The 10,902-nt window shown below is 37.9% G+C and overlaps 1 non-coding gene across 1 annotated transcript; it reads right to left on the reverse strand.

Moving 5' to 3' along the window:
• Window positions 1-9,947: 9,947 nt before the first annotated feature.
• Window positions 9,948-10,054, reverse strand: LOC122085317. Its single transcript, XR_006142092.1, has one exon. It is a non-coding gene; the product is annotated as a small nucleolar RNA R71 (small nucleolar RNA).
• Window positions 10,055-10,902: the final 848 nt, after the last annotated feature.

Genomic DNA, 10,902 nt, shown 5'->3' on the forward strand with positions numbered 1-10,902 from the left:
AGACTTTTTATTGACCTTGTTTTAGTGTACACAATTAATTAAATTTAGTTAATGTATATATGTGTGATAACTTAGCCATGCATGCGGAATGGGAATAATTATAGAAAATGTTCGTTCTCAAGCATCTAATAGGTAGACAGGTTGAACCAGGTAGATTGGGTGCCTAACACCTTCCCAACTCTACAACCTGACTTATACCCTAAATCTTTAGACCAAACCAATTTTCGGGCCCTTTTCTCAGGAATTGGGCCCCCCGGGTCATAATCCTAGGTGGTGACTCCAAACCACCTTTTGTATGATCCTAATCCCCCGTATTGGACCATCATCAAATACCCGTCTCGATGACGACCTTTACACTCCTGCGAAATAGGCCCCCACATATCTCCGAGCGACGGTACGATGGTGCAGGCTTCGTGGGTAAGCACACACGACACACCCCTCCCCTAGAAAGAGAAAGAGAGGAGAGAGGGCTGAATGCAAAAGTATTCCCCCCCCCCCACCAAAGGGGAAAGAGGTCTTTTTTTTTCTGGCCGCTACCCTCACACAAGAGCAGTTGTAAACTTAGTTAAAGTCGTTTTAACTCCTTTATCAATGGATATCAACAACCTAGTATTACTGTATTATAATTTTGTGTCATTTTTTGACCTTTTCTTTTTCAAATTTGGTTTGGTTCTCCTACTGTGTCTAATTTGATTTTAAAATCATGTACTTGTGATCTTATAAACTATATAACTATTTATTTTGTATCAACAGTCTACTGGGGCTTGTAAGGAACCTATTATGGTGTTTGTAACTGAGCCTTTTGTTGAGAACTTCATTGCGTAAGCACCAACTGAACTTGTGGCCTAGGTGCTCGAACACGTGCAGTAGTTGGTTAAGCACTGGATATTGCTCAGAAATGGAAATGGAGTTTGTAGGCTTTCTAACCATGCATTAGTGACTAGTAGGAATTTCCTGCTACCCATTGAACAGTGTGTTCGAACCAACCGTAGTTGACCTTGATTAAGCAAATCATTGTTCTGATTAAAAGTCAAGTTTGTGACATTGTGTGGGCGTCTGCAAAGTTTGGCCAAAATTTTGTACCTCAAAAAATCAAGTTTTACCAAAATGTTCTCTTTGATCTTCAACAGGAACGAACACAAAGAATTGGCAATGGAAGCTTTCAGAAAATATCTGGTGCTGTTGAAGAATGGCAAGACGACATCTGACCCACCATAAGAATGGAAAGACAACATCTGGCCACCAGTGCTGCCTCTTCCAAAGAAGGCATCGAAGATCCTTGTCACCAGTAACCATACTGAGAACTTGGGCTACCAGTGCGTTGGATGGACAATTGAGTGGCAAGGACTCAGTGGAAATGACCTCATTGAAGGTATAATCCCATTGACAATCCTTTGTCTTGAACTTTTATTTTGCAATTGGTTGTTTAATTGAGGATTTCTCACACTGGAAGTTTGGGAAGCCATTCCAACACCAACACTCTAGTATAAGGAAATGGGGTGGCTTAGTGTTTTGAGTTCAATCGGCTGTCCAGAAATTCCATAGACCCTTTGGAGGGTTTGAAGATCACCTCAGGGGAGGCCTTCAACCAGGGTTTCAGCCCCTGTTACTCAGCCAGGTTCCAACAGCAGAATTCCTCTGTTCTGGCTGAGACCCAGTTCTGCCTTGGTATCGATTTCTGCTGCAGGTTTTTGTTGCTAATTTATTTCCTGCTGTTGCAAGTAATTTTTTGGGATTATTTCTGGTTCTTGTGGGACAGGTTTGGTTTTCTTACTTACTGCTTTTTGTTTCCCTTGTTTTCTACTCCTATTTCTGGTTTCTGTTAAGGTTAATTTGGGGGGTTAGATTTGAATTGATTTGAGCTTTACATTATTGGAAGTTTGTTTACCTAGTGTAATCTACTTCTGCATTACTTAGTATAACCTATAAGATTATCATCAAATTCATCTTCACACATTTGTTAAACATCGCTTTTAAGCAAAGGGTACCTGAATTCTGGTCTAAGTAACTCACACATCATAACGTTTCTATTTTGGATATTGAGTCAAAATTTCTGAGATATATTGGAAATACTGAGAAAAAAAAAAAAAATGCAGGGCAAACGACTGATAAGAAACATTTTTTAGTTAATGTAGTGATCATGAATGTGGTTCAATATACATAGGAATTATTATATGTAGGGAGAAATAATTATGATTTCTCCTCTTATTTTATCCACTTTCCTTTTCCTCATCTCTCTCTGAAATATCTTTTCCCCTTTTATTATAAGCACTTTCCTTTTCTTCATTTTCTCTCTTTCTCTCTCTCTCTCTCTCTCTCTCTCTGAAATACCTTTTATTATATATTTTTTCTATTAATTCCTTATCTCTTTTTCTATCTTGGGGAATATTACTTCATCCATATTTCTTGTATAAAACTAGAATTACAAAATAAATGGTTGAAAGTTAAGAATATTACTAAGAATTTCTATATTTTAGTTGCTCTTCTCATATATCATACTATTATATAATGCATGTACTCATGTTTCGTGGCTAATCTATTTTTGACTATTTTACCCTTCTTATTCTTCTTAACTCTAATCTTTCTTATTTTAATTTTTTTTGGTACCCTCTTTTTTTCAATAATTAAATAAAAATTTTCTATTTTCTAGATTCTGTCTCCTCAATTGTTTCCTAATTTAAGAAATCTATATTTTCTAAATTCTCTCTCCTTTATTGTTTTTCTAATTTCATTTGCTTCTTTTTTCTTATGAAACTAAACTAATTTCTCCATCTATCATTACAACAAAAAAATCCCTATTTTCTAGATTCTCACTCAATTGCTTTCCTAATTGAAAGAAAATATATATTTTCAAGATTCTCTCTCCTCTATTGTTTTCCTAATTCCATTTGATTCCTTTTTAATGAATCTAAATTAATTTCGTCATCTATATTTACAACAAAAAAAGAAAATCATTATTTTCTAGATTCTCTCTCAATAGCTTTTCTAATTTAAAGAATATGTATCTTCTAGATTTTCTCTCCTCTTTTGCTTTCCTAATTTTTTGTAGTTACTCTTTTTTTTTTTTATTTCATTTTAGTTTCAAAGTTTATTGGAAGACCGACTAAGGACATTGTTCAGGGGGAAGAAAAAGCACTACCCTCTGCATTTCTTAGGGATGGTCTCATACATAAGAAGTGTTGTTTGCTTGCTTGTTACAATGATCCTGGGTAGACATGGAGTTTCATAATGGCACAAAACAATCTTTCCCTCACAGTTTCTTAGAACTATTTCCTCTTTTTTGTTGAGCTCTGAGTAGTTTTTATGTGGTTCTCCAAATAATGATTTCATTATATACAATATTTCTTTTATCCACTTTTCTATTTTATGAAGGTACCCTCCAGTAGTATTGGTAATGGTGAACACAAGAAAATCCTTAACTTGCTTCTCTTTTAGTTTCTCTGAAAATTTTCTTCTCTTGTTGTTTCATGGATGCTTTTCCTTGAAGAGGAATGAAGTCCTAATATTGCTTGAAAGTATTGTCACACCTTGCCTCCACTCACCTAAAGGCTGGTGACATAGACACACACATGTGTCCACAATCCATTCAAGATCCACAATGTAGTACTTTAAGTTCTTAAAGCTATGAAATGATTCTACTATCATATAGGTAACAATAATCAAAATATATACAATTAGTCAAGTCTAATGATATTTACCATATTTACCAAAATAATGTTTTCACAACAGAATGTTAATTACAGTTATGCTTCTAAGGATACATCTGATATGTAAGCAAAAGAATAAAAAATAGAAGATGATACTTTCACCCTCAATGTGCTCTGAATGCACAATCGTCACATACGCAACCGTCTTTGTGCATAGCTAGCTCCTCATCCCAGAGGTCATCTCCATAGAGAGCCAGCTCCTACCTAAGCCACAAACTCTGAATGGTTACCTAAATCAACATCTAAAAATGGGGCAATACTGGGGGTGAGCTTCCATGAAGCCTAGTGAGATGTACACAAACATTCACAACAATTCATGAAATAAAAACAATATAAATACCCAATCAAACCAATATGAATGCATTTAGATGAATGCAATGATATGATCTAGATTATTAGCAAACAAACCTAATCAACAGATTCTAAGTCCATAGTGGGCATCGGTGCTACTGCAACATAGGTGGTATCCCCAGTCACAAACGTACGTTATCAGTCCTCAAGGATACAAGCTAGTTATGGGTTAGGAGCATACCGGTCCCTACATGGCTACTTCGGTATCCGGTAAGCCCCTATTAATAATCCCTCATAATACCACTACATTGAATCCAACATCACATGTAGGGCATACCCATCACCAAATCCAACATCTCGTGAAGGTTTTTCATGATGTCGGTACCCCTAACGTTGGTCACCGAAAATTACCCCAACCTCGTTCCATCGTACAGTAGGATTGGATGATACGTAAATCCCTATTGGAAAGGGTTATGGAACCAGGGTGGTTGTCCTAACCCAATGTAATATATCATGGTATGAGTCACATCACAAACAAATTCACACACCATGTGGGCATATAGTGCTAGAACCCAACCTTTGGCCACCCTGTACCCCGCACTCACACACTATGGGCATACAGTGCCAAACCAACCTTCGGCCACCCTGCACCCCAATCTCCACAACACACTCACATAGTCTCACCCTAGGCATACAGTGCCGGAACCCAACCTTCGGCTACCCTGCATCCCAGTCATACATACACATTCACAACTCATAGAATTATGCAACATACACATTCACTTCAAGAATAGGTTTATACTATGCAATTTACATGCTCATCCACATATGCATAATAACAGAAACATTCCATAAGATTCACACAAAATCCTCTCACCTTGAATCTCAAGTGTCGGTGGACAACCGATGACCTAGGGTCACATTAACTCATCACTTCTTGGTTTTACTCCCATAATATATAAAGTTTTTGAGCAAATTAGTCATCCATAGGGAAGTGGAACCCTAGGGCACATGTTCTAGTTTATTTCCTATTTTCCTCTTCTTTGAATTGTTCTCGAGTTGGGGTTTTATGATTATAGGGCTGATTTATTTGTAGGGGATGTTCATCCACTTCAATTAGCTTAGATTTAGTGTGCTTAGTGGGTCAATTAAGATAGGGTTACACAATGTACCCAAATTCCCCAAAGTTCAAGTCTAGGTTAGATAAATTAGGGAATTTGGAAAGCCTCGCAAATTTGGAAAGCTCCTCTACTCTGGTTACTAGCTGTTGCCCGAATAAGTCTGACCTCTGTAGGCACTAATGAACCAACATACCTACTACCCTTAGTGCCTCTGAAATGCTCCTCTGAAGTTGACATCAGTACAATGCCTCTACCGTCTAGCTCTAGCTCCACAACTATTGATATTCACCCCAACAACAATTTGGAAGGCCTTGGAAGGCCTCACAAATTTGGAAAGCTCCTCTACTCTGGTTACTAGCTACCGCCCGATAAGTCTGACCTCTGTAGGCACTGACAAACCAACATCCCTGCTATACATTAGTGCCTTTGCAATGCTCCTCTGAAGTTCATGACATCACCACAATGCCTCTATCATCCAGCTTTAGCCCCACGGCTATTGATATTCGCCCCAACAACAATTATTCTGTGGTTCCTTGTGCATTCCAGAATGCTTCTCAGGAAAGCTCTTTGGATGAGATCCCTAGCCATCACCAACACCATCCCAATTACTCCACCAACACCAAAGTCTCTGTTTCAAGCCTTAGAAAAAAAAAAACCAAACCCTCCTCCATCACTACTAGATCTTTATCCACTTCCAATACCACCCCTATCATTAGTTAGAACCGCCGGCCTACCTCCTCCCCAGCTCCCTCCGTAGCTTGTCCAAGCCTTTGATGCCCACTCATCTTGGATCCTAATGATTCCTTGGACCGTTTGGAATGTCCGAGGCCTTAATTCCTTGGCCAAACAAGAAGAAATTAGATCATGTATTCTCTCCTCTCAATACAATCACTATGTCTTCTAGAAACCTATGTCCTAGAAGCCATTGCCTCTCGAATTGCCATAACAATTGCCCCCTCTTGGTCCTTTACTTTCAATTACCTTCACAGCCCTAATGGGAGGATTTCGATTCTTTGCGATCCCTGTTTCCTTACCATCTCTTATCTTTCCTCCTCTGCCAAAACCATTCACTTCTCCATTTCCCACCACTTCAACCCCTTCATTTTCTTTCTATCAATTGTCTACGCCTATAATCATACCTCTCTCAGGCTCCTCCTCTAGTTGGACATGCTCTCCTTTGCCAACACTGTAGGTTCCAGACTTTGGGGAATTGTTGGGGATTTCAATGTTATCCAATTCAGCCATGAAAAGCAAGGAGGTAACCTCATCGATTCTCAAGCTGTGGATTCATTTAATGAATGCATTGATGATCTCAATCTCACGGATCTCAAATGGTCTAGCATCAAGTTTACGTGGCATAATAGAAGAACTGGCAATCTCTGTGTGGCTTGACTCTTTTCCTTCTTCCCATGCCTACTTCAGCCTTCTGGGGATTTTGAATCATATCCCCATCTCAATCCATGTCCTTCCCTTTCTCTCCTTTGGTCCTAAACCTTTCAAGTTCTTTCATATGTGGATTTCTCTCCTGATTTCCAACCTCTTGCCCTTAGTGCTTGGAATGTCCACACCCCTCGCTCCCTCTCCCCGCTCCTTGCTTTTGCTAAAAAGCTCAAGAGCGTGAAAGCTTCCCCTAAGCTCTAAAAATCCTCCACCATTGGGACCATCTCCTCTCGGGTTTCCTCTAGTCGGGACAAGCTTCATTTTATTCAATCAAGACTTTAGCATGATCTCATCAATCCTATCCTGGCTGAGGAAGAGAATGCTACTACGTCTGAGCTATCTTTGCTTCGATCAGGAGGAAAGCTTCCTACGTCAGAAAGCTTGCATCAAATGGCTTGAATTGGAAGATTCTAACTCGGCATATTTCCATCACTCTCTCAAAGCCAGAAATAATGCCAACACTATCCCTAAGCTCATCTCCGCCTCCGGGACTGAGCTTTATTCCCCGAATTCATCAAGTCTAAAGTTGTCTCCCACTTCCAGAGGCATTTTTGCCCCTCCCCATTGATGAGCATATTTATGTGTGAAATCTAGTGTAGTAAAACATGCATTTTACATATTTAGAATGGAGTTACCTTGGGTTTTACTCTCTTTTTATAGGTTTTATAATTTCAAGGCCTTAAGGACTATCGGGTGCTATATCTCCAATTTTACACGTAAAGAGGTCCTATTTCTTTTCATGGTTGAGAAGAAGATGAACTTTTAAGCAATATGGACGTGTTCAATTGTAAGTACACATTCGTTTGGTCAACCGTATAAGTGATTATTCTTTTCGGGCCAGAAAAAAAATAATGGATCAGAACTGAACCAAGATGCAGAACCAGCCAATCTGCAGTTGTCCTAAGGGTATAAGGAATATTATAAATACCAACAAGGATCAATGGACCACATACTTAAGTGATTGAAGATTCATTTTTGGTAACAACAACTACCTAGCGTAGTTGGTGAATTGTGGTGTGCAAAATCCCTTGCATATTAGGAGGTCTCAAGTTCGAACCCCTTAGCTGCCATTTTTTTTTTTTTTAGAAGATTTTATCTCTCCTACTCATCACTTAAAGGAGGTCGCCCAAGATGGTTCTACACAAGTTTGAAGAAGAGAGAGAGAAAATAAAGAGAAAAAATAGAAAAGAAGAAGAAAAAAAAAAAAGACAAAGGCATGGATGGAATTTCCTATTAAAATAGAATATTCTCTAAATCCAAGCAAGAAAAATCGGCCAAAAGGGGTTTCTTGTCAAAAAAGAGAGAGAAAAATAGAAAAAGGGAGAAAAAAATAGGAAAAAAAAAGGTAAGAAAACTCATGGGAGATCTCTCTCCACACGTTTTCTCACTTCTCTCTCCTCCACTTCATCAACAAGATAAAAAAATATTTTTTTTTTTTAGAAGCTAAAATCATTAGCTTCCCTCCCCCATTCTCTATATAATAGAATTAACACAAGGGGAGTAGGCACTTCATTCTTCTTTTAGGGTTTTTTTTTAGTTGCTCTATCTCTTTCTCTAGTTTTCTCCTTCTCTAGCTATAGTTCTAGGTTTAGGCTTTAAACACTTTTGTAAGTTCTTTTTATTTAATTATGCAAGCACTTGTTTTTTGATTTAGTATTTTATTTTTATTATTTAAGCAATTGAAGTTGTAATTTTCAAGTTCTAGTTCTAGGCATAGTTCTAGGTGACAAGAACAAGCTATGAAGCATGTCTTTCAAGTTCAATTTTTTTTTCTTCAGATTTGTTTTCTCTAGTACTATAAATTTCAGATTTGGTTTATTTCAGATATGGTTTCTAGTACTGGTAGTATCTCAAATCGATCAAATTTTCAGTTCAAGAGTTGAAGTTCGAGTGAGTAGGCTCATTCAGTAGTCTTCTCTCCCCCCTCTCATTCCCTTTTCTGATTACCCTTTTTTTCTTATTTAGGATTTTAATTTCAGTCATTACATTATTTCTATCCCTTTCCCCTAAGGTTCATGGCTAGTGTACGTGTTGGCTTTGCCCCTCCTAGCCATAGAACCATCATTTTATTATTTTTATTTTAATTGTCTCCCTTTCCCTAAAGCCAAGTAGAGTAACCCTTATAAGAGTGACTCTCTGGTCAAGTAGAGAAGCTCATATTATGATGCATCCCTCGGGCTAAGTAGAGAAACCTACTTGTGAGTCTCTTTCTAGCATTATCCCCTTTCTTTTACTTTATTTTTATTTCAGTATTTTTTTTCCTTTATTGTTTTTTTTTTTAATTGTGTGGGTTATTTATTTTTAGCTATTTATTTATTTAATTTTAATTGCGTGTTTTGCGTATTTAAATTCTTAGATGACGAATGGTTAGGACGTTATTTTAGATACATATGTTTAGGACGGTAATTAGAATTAGATCACAACCATTAATCGGCTCACTTTTGCATTATTAAAAGAAGCAAAAAAAATAAAGTGGCTGCTCTCCCAGTATTCGACCCGCAGCTACACTGATCCATATACTTGCTGTTATATTTTAAATCCTAACAAGTTTTTGGCGCCGTTGCCAGGGAGATAGTTCCATGTTATTTTTCGCTTTCTTTTAGTAAATCGGAATGCTTTGTTTGCTTTGTTTTGTTTTTCCTTTTCTTTTATTGAATTCCTGAGAAGAACAACTTGTAATAATAGTTGTATTGGTGGAGGTCATCATGCCTCACAGTATGATAAAGACAGGTTTCACCCTATAGCAGTACCTCAGGAATTAACCTGAGCAAGCCCGGATCCCGACCGGTAAGCTCCCAAAAAGCCCAAAAAAATCAAAAAAATCAAAGACATCATAAAAAAAAAGTTTTGCTATCCATTCTTTTGTGCTTGTCTTACTCTAGTTGTGGGTAGTTTTCTATTGCATGAGTGTTAGGTGGGTACGTAATACTAAGAATCGGTTAGAAAGAAGAGATCCAACAAGTAGTGACCATATACGTTTGCTCTCTTTAAAACCTTTCAATATGGGAGACCAACATCAAAACGCTTCACCTAAATCTCTGAAAGATAGGTTCTACCCTGCTAGAACAGCCCAACCTTCCTACATAGTTCTATCACAAGCCCAGGGTAATAATTTTGAACTCAAATCTCAATACATCACTATGTTGCCCCACTTCCATGGGTTGACCTCTGAGGATGCATACCTATTTCTAAGGGAATTTGAAGATGTATGTGTTCTAATTAAGATCCAACAGCTTTCTGATGATGCTGTTAAGCTTAGGTTTATCACTTTTGCATTAAAAAACTAAGCTAAGAAGTGGTTGTATGAGTTACCTAAAAATTCCATAACCTCATGGGAACAGTTCACAGTTGTCTTCCTTAAGAAGTTTTCCCAACTCAGAAGACCAATAAGCTTAGAAGTGATATCCTTCAGTTTAGGCAAAAGCCTAGTGAGTCATTTTCCAAACTTATGAAGAGATTCAAGGATCTACTCCAAGAATGCCCTCACCATGGCCTAGACTTATAGAATTTATGTCAAATAATTTATAAGGGTATTGATTACCCAACTAAACAAATGATAGAGTTCATGTGCCCTGAGGGATTCACATCCTTTACAGATGAAGGAAAGGCATGGGAATTCTTACTTAACTTAGCTAAAAAAACCCGTAAGTAAGAATCAACCCAAGAGAGTGAAAGAACCATAGGAGGAAACGGATATTTTATGGATGAGATAGTAACAAAGGAAGCCCATTTGGATAGCCTAATCAATAGGATTGAGGTTATTGTTCCTAGAGAGCCATCATCAGTTAATTTGGTTAAGATTTGTGCTTGGTGCCAATCCCCTGGACATGTCATAAAAGAATGCCCCAAAACCTCTGGGGGTACTTCTAATGATAGTGTTAATGTCTTATACCAGAATAATCCATATAGTAACACCTACAATCGAGGATGGAGAAATCACCCAAATTTCACTTGAAATCAGGGCAACCAAGCAAGGCCTTCCAATTTTCATAATCAAGGTCAACCTGGACCTCAAAGGCCTCCCTTTGCATAATAATCTTTTTCCCAAAATACTTTTCCTAGGTCAAATATAGGACCTCAGGCTAGTTTTCCTAGGGCCCCTCTCCTATCATTTTATCAGCAACCCCCTGGGTTTACCAACATTGGAGAGGCAAGTAGAATAAGTGACTTGAAAAAAATATGGCCCTCCTCATAACAAGCCATTAAAATCTTATGAGAGAACTCACCCAAGTTGTCTCAATTATGCGTGAGAGGGAAAAGGAACTTTACCCAATGAACCAGAGCCTAACCTTAGGCATCATCAGCTTGTTAGTTCACAAACACCAACTAATGCACCACTGAAG

Source organism: Macadamia integrifolia, chromosome 7, assembly GCF_013358625.1.
Source record: "Macadamia integrifolia cultivar HAES 741 chromosome 7, SCU_Mint_v3, whole genome shotgun sequence".
Taxonomy (NCBI): Eukaryota; Viridiplantae; Streptophyta; class Magnoliopsida; order Proteales; family Proteaceae; genus Macadamia; species Macadamia integrifolia.